The sequence below is a fragment of the Bos mutus genome, chromosome 12 (assembly GCF_027580195.1).
Source record: "Bos mutus isolate GX-2022 chromosome 12, NWIPB_WYAK_1.1, whole genome shotgun sequence".
Taxonomy (NCBI): domain Eukaryota; kingdom Metazoa; phylum Chordata; class Mammalia; order Artiodactyla; family Bovidae; genus Bos; species Bos mutus.
The window spans coordinates 68219564-68239279 of record NC_091628.1 but is presented as its reverse complement, the minus strand read 5'-3'; the positions used below and the strand labels follow the sequence as shown (position 1 = coordinate 68239279).

Here is a 19716-nt window from a genome sequence, read left to right as displayed (position 1 = left end):
TGGAGCACCAGTTATTCTATAACATAAGACAGCCTATCTAAGAAATATCCTCCAGTTCACTCTCTTCATTTTGGTCCTCCATTTTTTTTTTCAATATTTTGCTTTACTGCTGTTTGTGTATGTGTGTGAGTATAACTTAACAACTTAACAGAGATGTTAGGAAAAGAAAAATCTGACAAAGGAACAACTTTCAATTCACTTGAAGGAAAATATTGACATTCACAAAACCAAACAAAGCTCTTGGTGCCCCTCTATCTTTAACATGCCTCTACCAGCAAAGAAAAGCACAGGGGTTAACAGATTTAGCAGGGAAAGCAGATTGTAGTTCCATTGACAGCTAGGAAATGAAATGACATCCAGTATTTGATGACTGCCCTCAATTAGCCTATGCAAAGCAAGAATTAATTACCAGCATTGAGAAAGCTCACCTCTGACTTTTCTTTCAAGATCTCACTTACACTGAGTGTTCCTCTGGTGTTATAAATGTAAGTCTAGTAGACTTGATAACTTGCCTTTCCCTTAAAATATTTTAATTTGAAGTAGTTTTTATTTAATATGGTAACCCATATTTGATGGCAGACAACTCTTAGCTAACCTAAGAAACATAAATCTATATATAGATATAGATAAAGATAAATAATATATGTGCTTAGTCCTGACTCTTTGTGACCACAAATAGGTCTGTAGCCTGCCAGGCTCCTCTGTCCAAGGGATTCTCCAGGCAGTACTGGAGTGGCTTGCCATGCCCTCCTCCAGGGGATCTTCCCAACCCAGGGATCGAACACAGGTCTCTGCATTGCAGGCAGATTCTTTACTGTCTGAGCCACCAGCGAAACCCATTTAGATTTATAAGAAAAGATATATGAATGAGTATGATTTACGTATATAGAATGCAATGGGCCTTAGCAGTACCATTGCACATATTAGCTTTGGAATTCTCAAGGCAGCAATTAAATGTATTAATGTAAACCTATAAAATAATTTTATTACTATACAGGGAAATAGATTATAAAAATAATCTCCGTATAGGTACAGATCCTATTTTTTGACATACTCCCCTAACAAAAGTTGTATATCTTTTTCCCAAGCTAGTAATGAAATAAAAGCAAATGAATCCCTAAAGCCATTCGCTTAATGAGATAATTTTGTTAAGCAAACAATAAAAACCTCATTGACAACAAAGACATCATGTCAGAACATACAGGAATGCCCAAATAAAAGGCTAGAATGTGATTTGCCTGCTTTCGGGGAGTAATCTGTGCAAATGGAAAGGCTTAGCTTGGTTTATCTAATATTAGTAGAAAGTATCAATCTTAGATAATGTAAGAGTTAAGAAATACAAGCAAGTGTCAGAATGTAAGAAATATAAACACTGGGAAATGGAGAAAATATTTTTCCATTCCAAATAAAGTGGGCTTGGGAGAGGAAAGTGACATTTGTTTGAGCATCTAAATTCCAGCTCACGTGTGGGATCCTTTTCCCCATGGCTGTGCAATGATAACAGCATGTACCAGTTAGAAAGCTAAACTCAAAAGCTACCAACTGGGCCAGGGTCAGAAGAGTAAGGAAATGAAACATGTATCTTTTTTGGAAGACCACTTAACCAGATGTGGGTTTAATTCCTAGCCTTTACTATTATAGGTATCATTATGGATAAAGAAACAAGATAGGGGTTGCTTATATGAGCAAATGTGCTTCATCATAATATTAACATAACTGTCCTATCCATTGGTCATTTTTTGGTGAAGAATGGCCCAAATCCCACTCATCTCCATAGCACTTGACATTTCTAAAAGTCAGCAGGGGAAGGGATGGGTTTAACGGTTTAAGAGGGACACAGTGAGCATGATTAAAAGGTTTTTATGTCATATATACGGCACAAGCATCACAACTGACTTAGTAACAGCCCACCATGTTTGGGGTTTTCCAAACTTGCTCTTAATGGAGCCAAGGGCAGAATTACAAATGTGTGCTGGTCTTAATAATGTACACTGAATATATTGAACATACTTTGAAAGATCAATCAGAGAAATGGACCAATAGATCCAGATATGAATTCTCTGTCCCAATATTGGGGACACTGGGGCTCAAAAGAGATGCTATGCACATTCTCTAAAGAAACTTTAATGAGGTAGTAAAAGAGAGTTGGTTGACCTGTCCTGGTCTCATGTATTTCATCTGTAAGATATGGATGTTTGTAGTGTCTATTTCAGAGTTGGCCTTAAAGTGCTCCAAACCCTGCCTGCACAAAGTGAGGGTCCAGTACACAAATGATGACTACTATTAATATTATTAATAAAATAAAATTCAATCCCCTAATTCTTTAAAATAATGCTTTGAGAGATTACTTACATTGTGTTTCCTTTTTTAAATACTTCTCTGTCAAAAGAGGTTTGGTTGTTTCTCCAGGCCAGTGCTCAATGAAAATGTAGAAAATAAAAGGTTTTAGAGGCAAATGAAACTGGATTGTGTTTTGTAAAGGGGGTTTATTGTTTCTGGCTGCAGCACTTCATTTTAAAAAGCCAATTATTTTCCCACACCAACAGTGAGCAAATAATGAGTCATACTGCAGAATTTTGTGACTTTTCAGAGAATTTTTTTTTGACAGCAATATATCTCTAGTAACTTTAAAATTCTGTTGAAATTGGTTTGTTTAGACAATGTTCGCCAACTTCTGCCTTGGGTGTTAAGAGCGAGCCACTCAGTTTTAGCAAAGCAAGGCTGGGCTGACTGTTCTTGAATACAGCAATGTTGCAGTCTGCCCCAAAGTAAATAGAAACTGGCAATTTGAGAATGTCATCAACCCAGAGCTTTCAAAAGTGTTAAATATTTAACCATAGCTAATAGACTGCAAAGTAATACTTGCTTGGCCAGATACATGTGCTTTTCATTTCTCCCTGATCGCACTTGGCATCATCTTTTTTTTGTAGCCTCACTCAGCATTTCAGAAGCAGAGGAGGCCAGAAGGTAGCAACAACCACCTGGTTCTAGAAAACTGAGGATTTAAGTTGAGGAGAGTGCTTTCGAATTTAGACTTTGGACCTGGGTTCAAATCTCAGACATGAAATCTGAACTCCATGTGACTTTCAGCAGGTAACTCACTTCTGGAGGCTGTAGTTTCTGCACATGTGAAGTCTTGTTAAGTGGTTTGAGAAACGATGTAACACAGTGCCAAGCACAGAGTGAGCCCCAAATTATTGGCAATAGGTATATAATTGTTTACTGTTGTGATTTTGTACTGTGTTTTTTAGTGTTGTTGTGTTGTTTATTGTTGTTGAGTTGTTGTGATATCAAGTATTTCCTTTCTCTGAACATTCACCTTTGTTTCTTCTCTTGGAATGTTCCTCCCTCCGGCTTTCTATGGCTATCCCTTTCTCAACCTTTCCTGTCTTATATTAGATGGCTTCTCCTCCCACAGGGGCTTTTGCTGATCCTAATCTTTCTGGTTAAAGCAGCTGTTCTTTATCTCCCCACCACACTGGCCCCAACCTCACTGCCCACTGTGCCTCGGTTTAGTGTATTACCTGATTGTAACAAACTATATTAAGTATTTAGTTTTTAAACCTGTTGATGAGAGTCCCTTGGACTGCAAGGAGGTCCAACCAGTCCATTCATTCTAAAGGAGATCAGTCCTGGGTGTTCTTTGGAAGGAATGATGCTAAAGCTGAAACTCCAGTACTTTGGCCACCTCATGTGAAGAGTTGACTCATTGAAAAAGACTCTGATGCTGGAAGGGATTGGGGGCAGGAGGAAAAGGGGACGACAGAGGATGAGATGGCTGGATGGCATCACCGACTCAATGGACGTGAGTTTTAGTGAACTCTGGGAGTTGCTGATGGACAGGGAGGCCTGGTGTGCTGCAATTCATGGGGTTGCAAAGAGTCGGACACGACTGAGCAACTGAACTGAACTGAACTGATGGTCCTCTTGCAGTCAAGTGCAAGGTCCTTAAAGGAGGGACATTCTCTTTCTTTTTCACCATGAATTTCCAGAGCCCGAACAGGCCATGATTCACTGGGACTTCTAAATAAATGCTTATTGATGAACCAAGTCTGATTATGAGGAGTGTACCTCTGTAATCACTTTTAAAATTTATGCATTAGGATGTTGCTCAGAGTACAGCATTATTAAAGAGAGTTCCTGAAAAAGTTAATCCATCACTAAGGCATTATACATGACTTTTACTAATTATAGCATTGAGTGTGTCATTAGTGTCTGGGATTCTGGTAAAAGTAATATGCTAAGGAGAGGTTGGAGAAAAGTGTATTATATTAGCATAACTTATCTCCTAATCAAGTTCAAAATATAAGACACTTTGTGATAACTTCCCTAAATGTTCCAGTGCTCTTAGGAATGGCTCCAAGAAGTGGGATACAGGGGAAGGTGACCAATAGTCTAGGAGAGTGGGAAGGGGTTAATAGCCCTCCTTTCTTCTTTTTCATGATAACTTGACCTTCAATGAATGTACTAGCACTCTGTTCCCCTGGTCACCTGATATATACTATGTTACTTAGGAATAATATCTACAGGAAAAATGACCCAGATTGACAAATTAAGTCTAGTCTGGGAAGAACTAGAAATAAGTTATAAAAGTCTGGGATAGTCTTCCCAGCTTGGGGTGTCCCTGAATGTCTTGACTTTTCTGTCTCTTCTGCCCCTTGATTTATACAAGGACAGCTGTGCCCAGTGGTCTGTCAGAAACACTGGCTGCTCTGGGCCAGGAGGCATCTAAGCCAAAGTGGCTCTTAGGTCTCCTGGATTTGAACTTACCTCCCTGCCTCTGAGCTGTCTGTCACATGGCAAAAAGAGGTTGGTGCAGCTCTCTGAATGGCCACAGGACCTCCGCCTAAAGAGAATCCTTGAAGCGTCCACACTTTCCATCTTACATTTTTGTAATGAATCTAAGGTCAAGGGCAGTTGTTAGGGATTGAATGTGTATGTCCTCTCAAATTCATATGCTGAAGCCCTAACCCCCAATGTGATGGTATTTGCAGGCAGGACCACTGGGAGGTAATTAGGTTTAGATGAAGTCCCAAAGGTGGGGCCACCATCATGGGATGAGTGACTTTATAGAAGAGGAAGAGAGAGTAGCTCATTATCTCTCTATGTGAAGACACAGTGAGAAGGTGGCCATCTGCAAGTTAGGAAAAGGACACTTGCCAGGAATTGAATCTGTGACCTTGACTTTGGATTTCTAGCCTCCAGAAATGTGAGTGATACATTGCTGTTGGTTAAATCACCCAGTCTTAGTATCTTGTAATGGCAATCAGAGCTGATTAAGGACAGACTTTTAATACTCAGTGCTCAGCAGTCGCTGAGAAGATACCTAGCAGGCAAAGCAGGACAGGGAATGGTTTCAGAAATCAGATGATTCCTGCTGACCCAGATGGTTAAGAATTTGCTTGCAGTGCAGGAGATATGGGTTTGATCCCTGGGTTAGGAAGATCCCCAGGAGAAGAGAATGGCTACCCTCTCCAGTATTCTTGCCTGGAGAATTCCATGGACAGAAGAGCCTGGCAGGTACAGTCTCTGGAGTTGCAAAGAGTCAGACATGGCTGAGTGACTAACACTTTCATTTTTTCACTTTTACTAATCAAAGGACATAGATTGAGACTGACTAGGATGAGAAAACCATGAAAGAGAAGGCTGCTCCAACTTCTGATTAGCCAAGAAGTTTGGCAGAGAGGTGAGTGCAGGGAATCTCTGTAGACAGACAGCAGTAAGTGAGACACAGGAATATGAATGGCTATTTTGAAACTATTTCTTGCAGTATAGAAGCTAAATAAAGTAGTTGGACTGTATACATAGGCTCAATAAATACACAAGTGAGAGTGACATTTTAATACTCTAAAACTATCTTCATGTCTTATTCTCTACCTCTCTTATTATTTATTAGCTAAATTCTGTGCAAAAGTGCTTTATTTGTAATGATACACAGTGTCCTATCATGGAAGATATTATTATTATTAATTGGCTATGCTGTGTGGCTTGTGGGATCTTGGTTCCCTGATCAGGAATTGAACCTAGGTTCCTGGCAGTGAAAGTACCAAGTCCTAACCACTGGACCGTCAGGGAATCCCCTATCACGGAAGATATTAAAGGGAAAATGTCTCACCACGGAAGCAGTGATTCTGATATTTGACATGACTCCTTTTCCTAGCACTCTAGTCATTCCTAAAGACAGCAGATTCTAATAAAAAAAAGGATGGAGGAGGCTGTCAAAAGAACTCCAGCTTCTGGGTGGGATCATACAACCCCTCAGTACGATGCTGTGGTAGGGGGTCTGTGCCCCTCTGCTGCTTAGGAGATGGGTCCCCACCTGAAGAGTGAAGAGCAGGACGTGACTGGCAAAGCCAGGGCAGGACTGACATCCTGAAATTCCATTATTGTTACAGGACTGTCTACCCAAGCTTCTTTCTTCTTGTTTGTCTTCCTTCTGTACATACTGCCTTTATAATATTCCCCAAACACACCTCTCCTTACTCCACTCTGCTCTCAAATGGTGCCTCGCTGCCCACCACCAGATGTACTAGGTCAGGCCTTCCCACTGAAATCCTTCATTTCTATCCGTGCAGATTTCATATTAAGCCAAATACTACACTATACACCAGACAGAAGGGAACAAGCAGGAGGTATAGGCTTGTGCTGTTGCAAATTTGAACACATTGAGAAAGCCCAAAACGTAAGCAATACCAGTATCTTTGTAAAGAACAAAAAAAAAAGGACACAGAACTAAGGACTCACCTTACAGTTATAGAGCATTAGTTGACACCATTACTTATTATTATTATTATTATTAGTGATATTCCAGCAATAGCTTTGGTACTTAGGTCTCAAAGACCACTGAACAAGGACATGCAATGAAGATAATACCCAAAAGCACACTGTGAGATGTGGTATGAATTCTCTCTCCACAATATCACTTGTGAGTGATCATGCAGAACGGTGGTTTTGGCAACTTGGTTCCACTCTCTCTCCAGAGTCCTAATCTTTTTCAGACTAAACAGGCTGCAAGAAACTCTGAACTTCTATTGTCAGCCCTAATCCAAGTATGATGCCTTCCATGCTTAATATTCATAAGGATTGGGAACTTTTATATTTTCCTTATTTGGTAGTTGAATATTTTGATGATTTTTATTCAGCAACCCATATTCCCATCCTATCAACTAAACATCTCATGTAGTTGACCTTTAAAAGTTATGCATTTTGATAGCTCAGTTGGTAAACAATCTGCCTGCAATGCAGGAGACCCCGGTACGATCACTGGGTTGGGAAGATCTGCTGGAGAAGGGATAGGCTACCCACTCCAGTATTCTTGGGCTTCCCTTGTGACTCAGCTGGCAAAGAATCTGCTTGCCACACAGGAGACTTGGGTTTAATCCCTGGGTTGGGATGATCCCCTGGAGAAGGGAAAGGCTACCTCCTCTAATATTCTGGCCTGGAAAATTCCATGGACTGTATAGTCCATGGGGTTGCAAAGAGTCAGACATGACTTTGCAACTTTCACTTTCTCAGTTTTAGTCTAAAGGGTAAACAAACAAACAAACAATGAACCGCATGCCTAAGTGTGAACCAAGACACCAAACCTGTCATCCTGAGACTCTTCAAAGCCCACGGACTTCTGTCTGGCCTTTAATGAAGCCAAATTGCAGCAGATACTCCCTGTCACTTGTGAGACAATGAGATGATACAGGAGACAACGCCAAAAAGTAGCACTGCCCTGCATCTTCAATTAGCCATGAAGGGAAAATGAGACAAAGAGTCATGTATAATTTAGAGGCTAGCTCTCTGGTTCTTCCTGCTGTGGGAAGTTTTTCACCGAGGAAGGAAGCGTGATTTAGTGCAATGAACAGATCTGGGGGTCAGTCATCTTGGGTTGTGTTTCCAGTCAGCTCCCTGACTTACTTTATGACCTTGTAGGCTGCTTCATTTCTATCGAAGAGACGAAAACAACTTGTATTTATAGATTACATGTTTGGTTATCCTGGGCAGGGGCAATGCCAACAGTCCTTTGATATATGTTACTATTATGTTTAGTACAAAAGACCTTGGTGATGAACAAAGATGTTGGTGTTTGAAAATAAAAATGAGTTTCAAAGCCTGGGAGGAAAAGATGACAAAGAGTACTTTAATGAGGTTACAAGGTATCTCCTTTTCTACCTAGAGAGTTGTGCTTTGTTTTGTGTTTTAATTAGTCAGCAAACTGTAAACCATGCTCACGATGAGAGCTGTTTAAATAAGTGTCAAATAAGACTGTAACCTTATTTGACCAAGAAAGTATGTGGGCATAAAGGATTTATTTTCCAGTAGAAGTGGGTCTTTGTCTACTAAGAACCTTAAGGTGCAGTGCTGAGAAAACTTAAGAAGTTGGAAAGCTGACTTGGGCAAGCAAATTTCAAATAGCGGTTGTTGGATATCTGAACAGATATCTACTGAAAAAGAAATCATCAGACTCCACAGAAAAACCCAGAAAGAAGGCAGATAGAATCCCACTCCTGCTATGAAGAGTGTGGAGAAGCAAGGGCTAGAGGAGGCCAGAGGAGGATGGTGGGCAGAGGAGCCTGGGCAAGGACTCCCCTTTGTAAGGCAGAGGACCTCAGGAGGGACTGAAGGAGGAGCAAACTGCAGTAAGTTGAGACCACTGTTAGGCTCTGACTCAGGCAAGATGGGCTTTTCTGAAGGTTCTCCTCCTGAACCATAGTTTTCCATCTTTCCTTTAAATCCTTATTCAGCAAAGTAACATAAAAAACCTAATCAGGGTCACACCTTGTGAACCCGTTACTTGTACTTGTCCACTCTTGACCTGAGGAAAGGTGGTACCCGCAGTGAGGAAAGGGCAGCCAAGAGTTCCTCATCTGGGATGGGAGTCCATCCCCTGAAGAAAAGCAAGTCCTTAGTGGAGTCTGAGCTTTGCAGTTGGCTGACTGGGTTTCCTCTATGTAGGGCTCAAGACAGCTTACTTCTTAGCCAGCAGAACCATGGAAGAGCCTGTAACCACTGCCTTTAGAGGATGTCTGCTGCCTCTTTCCAGCCTTCACGGATTGGCATGATGCCAACCTGATGCCAACCAGTCTTCTCAGAAACCCCAGGTCTGTGGGAGGCAGAAGCTCGGCTACACCTGGAAAACCCTTAAGATCATGAAAGAGAAAAGCGAGCACTAGGGTTTGCCAATCTGTGGCTCCGAGCATGCCTTGTTCCTTTATACAGAGTTCCTGAGTACAATAGCAGCTGCTCCCCTGTCCCACCCAACTTCTCTCCACCTTAGAGCTGGTGTTCTGAGGGGTTAGCCGGTCCCTCTGAGGATGGATGTTTGGAGACAGCTCGTGAACAAGCAGCCCTCCAGTCAGAAGCATAGTCAATATTTAGGTTTCAAACCCAAGAGCTGAGAACAGTGTACAGATTACAAATCTCTAGAAAAGGCTTTCCCTCACCAATACCTCCACCCCCTCTCCCCCTACTGCCCCCAAAAAGCAGAGAATTCAAACAGCCTCAAGAGGCATAAAAGAGAAAGCAAGAGCCTTAGGATTCAGAGACAAATTTCATCTCCTAGTTAGGTTTCTGGAAAGAAGTAAGCAAATGCCATATTAACTGTCCACAACTTGGCTATTCTATGGAGAAGCCACTGAGGAAAAAGAACAGTCGACTATGACCAGCTTGGATGTGAGGGTTCACTTAGGGAACCCTGAAAGCCATGCACGCTACCTGGCTGCAAGGGATCCATGCCAGCAGTTTCAAGGCTGTACCCGGTTTGGTCGGAGGTTCCAACAGTTTCCTCCCACGTGATGAGGGCAGGCGCTTATTGCAGAGGGGCCTAGGAGAGTCCAGGCTCCGTCTCACTGCCTTGAAAAACATACTTGATGAGGAGGAGCGTGAAAAGGTCATCTTGAAGAAAGCAAACTGAGGGGGCTGAGACTCAGCTAAATTTGAGAGAGGAAGTCAGGAGAATACAGCTTGAAACACTCAGGCCCTCATTTGTTTCTGTGATTAGGATTATCCTTCCTGTTGCTCTTACTGTTGTTATTGTTGCTGAGTAGCTAAGTCGTGTCCGACTCCTTCGCCAACCCAATGACTGTGGCCCATCAGACTCCTCTGTCCATGGGATTCTCCAGGCAAAAATACTGGAGTGGGTTGTCATTTCCTTCCTTCCCATCCAGGGATTGAACCCATGTCTTCTGCTCATTATTTACCACTGAGCCACCAGGGAAGCCCTTACCTTCTTGGGAGATGGCCAAAACATTTTACCTCCACAGAAGTGATCACACAAGCATGAGTCGACGTGCCTAAGCAATATCCAGGTTGAATACCTTCTGCCCAAGGCCTGAGACAGCCACGGCCTTCAGCACCATCACCAAAGTGCTCTCCTCCTGGCCCCTCTTCATCTCAAACATCTGCTCTTACTTTTTGAAGAATGTCTTCAGGATCTTCTAAGGTCAAGTTGTGGAAAAAGGGGGGCGGGTAAATTGAAATAGCACCATCTTAACCTGGTTGCCTTCTCAAACAGGTGGCTGATCAATCAAGAAACTAGGGCTAATTTTCAAAGACAGCACTGTGCAAACACACAACAGAAAGCATGTCTCCAGGAGGACCCCAGGACCAAAAATCTTCAGTCTACGGAACTCAGAGAATAGAAACATCACCACTAGTGTGCTGGACAAAGCGAAAAGCCCATCCATAAGGAGAACCTGGCTTCCGGTAACACCAGTAGCTTGTATGAACTGATTTGAGACTAGCCAATCAGCTTCCAACTTTGATTTTCCCCTTAACTCCTTAAATTTCACCTGAAACTCTGGATAGAGGAAACTGATTTGAACCCTGTCTCTGGTCTCCTTTCTGGTGGACCTAAGAGTAAAGCTGTTTGCTTTCTCAAAAGCCATCACTGCAGTCCTGGCTTCTATGTGTGTCTTGCTGGGTAGCATCTCTGCTGCTGCTGCTAAGTCACTTCAGTCGTGTCTGACTCTGTGCAACCCCATAGACAGCAGCCCACCAGGCTCCCTCGTCCCTGAGATTCTCCAGGCAAGAACACTGGAGTGGGTTGCCATTTCCTTCTCCAATGCATGAAAGTGAAAAGTGAAAGTGAAGTTGCTCAATCGTGTCCGACTCTTAGCCACCCCACGGACTGCAGCCTACCAGGCTCCTCTGTCCATGGGATTTTCCAGGCAAGAGCACTGGAGTGGGGTGCCATTGCCTTCTCCACCTCTAAGCCTCTACAAAACTGCTGAACTGGCCCATTTCTCCAGGAGCAGACCCTCGGAATGCAGAGAGAACAAATTCCATTAGCACACTAGCAAATGGGTTGGAGGATATGGTATTTAATGTCTCAGCTCAAAGAAATAATGGCATGTAACAGACCAGTTGCCAGCTTAGTAGCCCAGTGAAAAATCTCCTTTACTAAAGATTAGTATCTCAAGAAGCCAAGAAGGAAATACCTGTGGGCGTACAGAAAGTTAATTAATGCTAATATTTATTGACCACTTAGTATTAGGCACTATATTAAGTGCTTTACCTATTTTATTTCATGTAATTCTAAAGTTAATGTTCCAAGATGGCTGCTGTTATTTGTCTTTACCCATGGCATAATTGAAGCATGTCTGAATAATCAAAAAGGCAAGTAATATATCTATTTATTTTATATCCATACAGATGCAGTTTTTTAAAAAAAATATTTATATATTTTAATTGGAGGATAAATACTTTATAATATTGTGATGGCCTCTCCATACATCAGCATGAATCAGCCATAGGCATACATGTGACCCCTCCCTCTTCCCTTCCCATCCCATCCCTCAAGGTTGTCACAGAGCAACAGCTTTGGGTTCCCTTCATCATACATCAAACTCCCACTGACTGCCTATTTTAATATATATATTTCAATGCATTCAATGCAATCCTTATCAAACTACCAACAGTATTTTTTACAGAAATAGAATAAATAATTTCACAATTTGTATGGAAACACAGAAGATCCCAAATAGTCAAAGCAATCTTGAGAGAAAAGAAGGGAACTGGAGGAATCAACCTTCCTGACTTTAGACTATATTACAAAACTACAGTCATCAAGACTGTATGGTACTGGCACAAAAACAAAATATAGACCAGTGGAACAAGATAGAAAACCTGGGGATAAATCCAGGCACCCAAGTGTAGGGTGTTTAAAGAACAATTAGGATTCAAAGACAGAAAGTAGATGGACTTTGTTTTGGTTCTGGTCTTTGCCAATAAATAAGGTGACCAACTGTTCCAGTTTGCAAAGGTCTGTCTTGGATTTAGCATACAGTGTGGGATATTCCTCAGAATGATCAACCATTCCCTACTGCCAAAACTAAGTTGTTTTCAGCTACTTGTCTAGTATATTCAAAAATCTAAGCTCCTGAAAGTCTAGGATAGAGGCTAAGCATTTTTGGTTGTACTACGTTTCCCATGTCATGCTAATGGTGGAAAAAAGTGACTTAATTTCCATCTGGTGGAGGTGCCAAACCACACCTAACATAACTATAGCATGGAAGCAAGGGCAATGCTGCCTAGGGTCCCTTTTGGGGTCCTTCAAGATAGTTTCCCCCCACCACCCCCTGCCACAATGCTCACTGAGCTCAGAAAAGATCCAAGTTAATTTCTGGAGAGCACAAAGTCTTTCTAATGCCAGATCATTAGAAATAGAAAATAAAGGAAATTTGCAACATTTCTTTGCTGCAGCTCGAGATTGCTGACAATGTCCAGTCTGTGTTCAGAGAACAGAAAATAAGTGATGTAAAGAAACCTTCATGAGCACTGCCTTTTTGGATTCCTTTAACTCATGACAGAAGCTAGGGAATGAATTTGAGAATGTATGTGAGTATGTGTGTTTATGTTGATAATGTCCTGGTTGCTAATGTCTTAAATTAAGAAAAATCAATATATTTTGGTTTCCTGAATTTCACCTGGTTTCTTATTTAAAAATTGTCTGTGTTAAGCCTAGACAGGGCTTCCCTGGGGAGCTCAGCTCTAAAGAATCTGCCTGCAATGTAAGAGACCAGGGTTTAATCCCTGGGTTGGGAAGATTTGCTGGACAAAAAAATGGCAACCCACTCCAGTACTCTTGCCTGGGAAATTCCATGGACAGAGGATCCTGGTGGACTAGAGTCCACAGAGTCCACAAAGAGTCAGACATGACTGAAGTGACTTAGCACAAGCCTGAACAAAGTCAGTGTAGAGACCAAGACAATGATTCTAGCCTGAAAAAAAAAAAAAAAAAAAAGGCAAGTGCAGAATACAAGAGAAAAATGTTAATTAACAGACTGCTAGTGACTATATAACATCCAGCTGAAGACTAGCAGGGGGGTACTCTTTCTGCCTCCTGATACCTATGTCAGAAGGTTTCTCTATCTCCTTTATACTTTAATAAAACTTTGTTACATACACACACACAAAATATATGGAAGGGGTGAGGTTGGAGAAATTGGTGGGCAAGTGGATATCAAGTGAAGGTGACTGAGAGGAAAAAACAGCTGGTAGGCAAGGGACCAAGAAGCAGCAGGGAGGTGGAGGGGTCCTACCTGACTCTGAACATCTCTCCTCCCAGAAACCTTTGTGACATTCTGGGGTCCCTCATCTGCCATGTGCAGCAGTCACTACAGTTTGCGTTTCTCTACAACCTGGATTATTTTACCAGCTATTTAACAAGACTAAACAAATGGTGTTAACCTCAGAAAGCACAGTACGTTCTGTTTACAGACGTGTACATTCCTTCCTACTATTAAACTGTGATAACCTTTGGCCAGAAATATATACTCCTCTGCTCTGTCTTCTCTGAGAAGAAATTTTCTTTCTGTTCTCACATGATCACTGAAGAAACAAAGATTACCATATTTAGGGGAAGACAAAAGGGCATGCTGTTAGAAAAATATTGACTTAGAAAACCTTATCCCTGAGAAAAAGATTGTTAATGAGATGAGCCAATGAAAAATTCCCAGTGAGATTTATAGAACTTAGAAACATTTTTTTTTTTTTTGCCGATGTTCACATGTCACTTTAAGTTGACCCAGAGCATTAAATCCAGGCTAATTTTAGCTAGTTACTATATTTTTAGAATTAAGGGCTTAAATACCACTATTGTAGTGAAAAAAGTAAGGTATGAAGCTGCCTGGTTGGAATCTGGTAAGAGTATCCTGTTTTGAAAGAAATTTCCCATAACCACTCCTTTTATTGAATCACTCTTTCAGCATGTCCCTTCCTCTGTTTTGCCTTATTACCATTTTTGCAACACATGTCCTGTTCCCTAGAGTTAAAGTGCACTGAGGAGAGAGGAGGTATCTGATTCATTCATTCATTCATTCCATCATCAACATTTACTTAGTAGCTGGTATGTGTCAGGCTTAATTCTAGCGCCTGGAATACAATGGTGAATGAAAACACAGTCAGTGAATCAGGTGCACAGGCTTGGGGATGGAGGATTGGTAAGTGAACAAGAAATCATGATGCCACCTCTACATGCTAAGGAGTGGATAAACGTAACGGCTCTAAGGACCTAATCTTAAATGGTTAAGGAAGGATTCACAGGGAAAGTGACACTTAAGCAGAGTCAATTGTTTTGCAGGTTAGTAATAGTAATCCAAGCCCTAGGGGTGGGAAGACCAGTGCTGGCCATGGACAGGGCACATGTCAAGTAACAGTCTTGCAGTCAAGGCACTGGTGGGTCCTGAGGTCATGGTCTTCACCGAGCACTCAGCTTCGTGCAGTGGACGAGGCATTCACTCAACACCATGAGATGAATTAAAGTAACAAAAACTGGACTTCCCTGGTGGGTCAGTGGTAAAGAATCCCCTTGCCAAAGCAGGAGACATGAGTTTGATCCCTGGTCCGGGGGGGATCCCACATGCCACAAAGCAACCAAACCTGTGGGCCCCTACTATTGAGCTTGTGCTCTACAGCCCAGGAGCCGCAACTACTGAGTCCCTGTTCCCTAGAGCCCGTGCTCTGCAACAGGAGAAACCACCGAAATGAGAAGCCCACACACAGCAACTAGACTAGCTCCCACTCACCGCAACTTGAGAAAGGCCTGAGCAGTGACAAAGATCCAGCACAGCCAAAATAAATAAAATTATTATAAAATACATAGAATTGCCAACGTCCACCTAGATCAAACTGCATATGAAGAAACATTAAAACTATCCTTCAGATACCTGTTTTTTAAATTAATTTTTGAGTACAGCCGCTTTATAGTGCAGTTAGTTTCTGCTGTACATCAAAGTGTATCAGCCACACAGACATATATCCCCTCTTGCTCGCATTTCCTTCCCATTCAGGTCACCACAGTGCATTAAGTGAATTTCCCTGTGCTATATTTTTAAGGGCTCAAATCACTCTTTGTTTTCTTATGCTCTTTATTCTTCTCTAGTTCTTATTACCCAAGAGCTTAAGAAGCTAAATCAGTGAGGAAAGGAGTTTACTAAATTTTCCCTTGAAGATGAGTTACATTTGTTTAGCAACAGAAATCTGAAGGACATCAGATGATTCCTCATCTGTGTTCTATACATGCATGAGTTGAAAGTTGGAATAAACATTTTTTAAGCTCAGCAAATTTCCCCCTCTGAGGCGGCCAGATGTTCCAGCTAAACACTAAGCTGGTGGTTAGTAATCAGGCCCTTCTTTGATGGCAATCAGTTTTTAGTGATCAGGGAAAGAGTGTTTCCAATAACTCTTCCTTCATTTATGAAATAGAGTATACACTTAATTTGTATCAGCGATACATTGGAGCAGGCATTTGCCATTTGCTTGTAAAAATAAAGCCTCCACAGCCATTCCACAAATGAGCCCAATGGAGTTATTTTAGCTCCAGACTCCAACTAATTTTGATTGAAGACATTTTTCTGACTGATAAGGATTCCAAAAATATTTTTATTCTGAGGCAATATACACTAAATACAAACTTAAAAAAAAAAGTGACTCAGAACACTGAAAAAAATACACTCCCAAGTTAGTTTCTCCCCCCAGTGTTTTAATATTCCTTGGTATAGAACTGCAGCTCATTTTGCTTTAGTTCTTTCAACAAAATACAATTTTCTGGTGGAGCACTTGTTGCTTTTTCATGGTGTATTAAGTGGAAACTCTGAGTCCAAAATACAGCTGCTCCTGCTCTGATAAGCAGCCAAAATTATCTCCAGAAGGCGTACCTTCATTACGGCACATCACTTTTCAGACAGCCGCTTCCCAGTCATATAATGCTTGGCATACTGATTATATACAAAGTAACAATTATGTCACTGAGGATAAATGTTCAAGAAATGATATCAACACTAGTTCCAGGGAGCTTAGGCCAAATCACTGCAGAATAAACCCAATGTTGTCACCACTGAGGAAAAAAATAGTACACCCTTTGTTGTTCAGTCTCCAAGTCCTTTCTGACCCTTTGCGACCCCATGGACTGCAGCACACGAGGCTTCCCTGTCCTTCACGATCTCCTGGAGTTTGCTCCAACTCATGTCCATTGAGTCAGGGATGCCATCCAACCATCTCACCCTCTTTTGCCCACTTTTCCTCCTGCCCTCAATCTTTCCCAGCATCAGGGTCTTTTCCAAGCACATTGGGTATTGTTTTTTGATGCATCAGGGGTGTCCACTGAGCTGATGCTTTTTGCCACCGGTAACAATTAGATTTATTTGGTCTTCAGCTAAGCTTAAAGAGATAAATGCACGTAGCTTGGCTTTATGAGAATGAAGTTGGTCATAGGAAACACTGTTGTTAGGACTGTGTTAAAAATGTCACCTGGAGGGGTGCAGGCCCTCCAAAAAATAACAACAACAACAAAAAATACTATTTTGTCTTCACACAATGATATCAAGGGACACTGGCAGCTTGACTGAGCCAATCTGATTTGCAGAGATCTCCCTGAATTGACTGAAAAGTTTTCACCGCAAGCAGATGGAGGCTCCAAGTAAGAATTAATTTGTAGTACATAAAAATAAAGGTATCTCTCTTGCACATCTGAAAAAAAAAAAAAATGTCCCCAAAGTGTTTATTTTGTAATAATACTTATGGCAAATATCTCAATAGTTTTAATTGTGATTTGATGATGAAAATGCTTACATGTCTTTGAATCATCTTTCCTTCTCCTTCCCCAGATTCAAGTTCACTGAAAATAATTTTTCTTGGACATAATGTAATATTGTATAAAAATGATCTTCTGGTTTAATTAAATTATTTATCTTCACTTTTTAACAAAGGAAAAGTTTCAGATGGCCTCCCAAGGTATATATGCAAAATCCATTATGACATGCACCATAGTCCAGCCAGATTTCTAAGTACTTAGTAGATTTCAACAAATATCCTTCAATTTTGTTAATTTCACTGGAAAAAAAGAACAGTTTGATTCTAATGATCCACTACTTTTGCTGCATGATGGTCTGCAAGCAGTTGTTACAAATTTAAGAGTTGAATAGGAACAGAAATCCTGCCCTAGCACCAAAGTAATTTAGAACATAGGCTTTTCCCTCTTAACCCCAAACCTTTGTGTGTGGTTGAGTGAGCCATCAAAGGTTCACGGCAGGTGTTTGTGTGTCAGCTAATACTGACTCATTTCTCACCGAACTGATGTGGCACTCACATGTAGGAGACAGAGTTACATTTGGTCTAAGTGGCTGACTTTTACAAATGCTGACTTTTTTCTATCGTATCAAGAAGTTAGCTTGCAAGAAAAGTGATACGACTTGAGAATAGTACCATGTTATTCTTGGAGGCACAGGTCTGTTCCATGAATTGAAAGTGCTTCCAACAGGGATAACAGCAATGATTTCACATTTATGAAGTCGATACTGAAATCAGGTAAGATACCTTTGGGAGTCATTAATTGTGCTGTATCTCTGTCTCTCTGAGGTACCATATAAGTTACCATTGTGAATTTTTTTTAAATGGTACCATAATTGCCCCCTAAAGATTAACCTACGCTAAGAGTGATGCATGTAACCTGAGCACATACTAATATAGTAATAAGACTTTGTCTTCTCAATATGATTCTATCCTCTTCAAGAAAAACGAGTGGAAATGTAGGTTATACTCATCTTGCTTCTAAAAAAAATTACAATCTAAATAACATACATTAATGTAAGGGGAATAAAATTTATATCCTTGTACATCTTATTCAAAAAAAATTAAATATGTTCAACAGTTTCTCCAGGGGATTTTCCTGATCCAGAGATCGAACCCAGGTCTGCTACATTGCATGCAGATTCTTTACGGGGAATAAAATTTATATCCTTGTACATCTTATTCAAAAAAAATTAAATATGTTCAACAGTTTCTCCAGGGGATTTTCCTGATCCAGAGATCGAACCCAGGTCTGCTGCATTGCATGCAGATTCTTTACTGTCTGAGCCACCAGGGAAGCCCCAGTACATCTTTAGCAAATGTGATACATGGTAATATGTATTTGTAGGCATGGAGATTTCTGATACTTAAAACTAAACAAGTTGTCCCTCCAGGGAACATAAGAACTTTGTGATGAAAAGACTGTATTTCTTTCTTTTTATATTGCTTCAGTAAACAGATAATGGTCAATGGCCTATACAAGCATGCATCTATTCCAACGACATACACATCTAGATACATCTAAATGGACTTAAGAAAACATGCTGATTACATGTTTTTAGCTTCTACTAAGTTTCTCTGACATGAGTTTGTGTAAACTCCGGGAGTTGGTGATGGACAGGGAAGCCTGGCGTGCTCTGATTCATGGGGTTGCGGATTCGGACACGACTGAGAGACAGAACTGAACTGAACTGAACTTTCTCTGAATGACTTAATACTAGAGTTCCAGGATTATAATCTTTTTTTTCCTTTTACTCTTGACTGTTGCCTTGACCCATTCCATAATTAACCGCATATAATGGCTATTAACATAAATTTGTCATTAACCTGGTTATAGCTGGCTTCCAGTGTGTGTGTGCATGTGTGTCTTTTTATATTTATTCTCCTAACAAATACATTTAATGTGTAAAAAAAAAATGCTCAAAAAATCACTGCAACAAACACACCAGAGGGTCTCAATTTTGTTGGCTCCTCAGCGGCACTAATTAATCTATCCCTAGTAGCTATGAACGAAACACTACACTGTAGTTTAAAGAAAATGTTCAGAGCTAGCAAGGTCCATTTTAAAAAGTAACTCACATAAAAAATTATATATAAAAAAGGCATGTTAAAAACTAAGCAAAATCAAATACAACAAAATATTATCATCACAAAGCATCTCAAAATCACAGTTTATTGTTTCCTAGAAAAAAGACAGTGCTTTGTATTATTAAAGGGTTCTGATTTTTTTAGAAGAAGGAGAATATCTGTAGCCAAATGGTCTGTTATTCATTAAAGCTTGGATGTTTGAGACTAAAAATCAAATGAGAAGCTGAAATGTTTGCAAGAGACCAAACAGACTCAATGGACTTCAGGTGATTAGGTGACTGGCCAGGGAAGAAAACATTGAGATAAATCCAAAGGGATCCTTAGCCTATGATGCAGTGAATGGACCATATCAAAACAATGGTACAGACAATGGTTCAAGCCATTGTGTGAGGAATCTGCTTAGGTTGTGTGTAATACACAGTCATGGAATGAGCTTAAAGAGATGGTCTTGTAGGTTTCCAAAATGGCCTACAAATGAAGGATAAAGGAGGTGAAGTCTTAGACAACAATTCCAACATCTCAAATCTTAGCAAGAAGGCGAACACAGCAACATGGTTCTAGAAGAAGATTGTT

At 40.8% G+C, this 19716-nt stretch overlaps 1 protein-coding gene and 1 non-coding gene across 2 annotated transcripts in view; both read right to left on the bottom strand.

The window, feature by feature from the left end:
* Positions 1 to 19716, bottom strand: part of GPC6 (glypican 6) — a 1236352-nt gene that overhangs the window by 678856 nt on the left and 537780 nt on the right. The window lies entirely within an intron of this gene.
* On the bottom strand, positions 6003 to 6075 carry TRNAE-UUC (transfer RNA glutamic acid (anticodon UUC)). Its single transcript has one exon. It is a non-coding gene; the product is annotated as a tRNA-Glu (tRNA).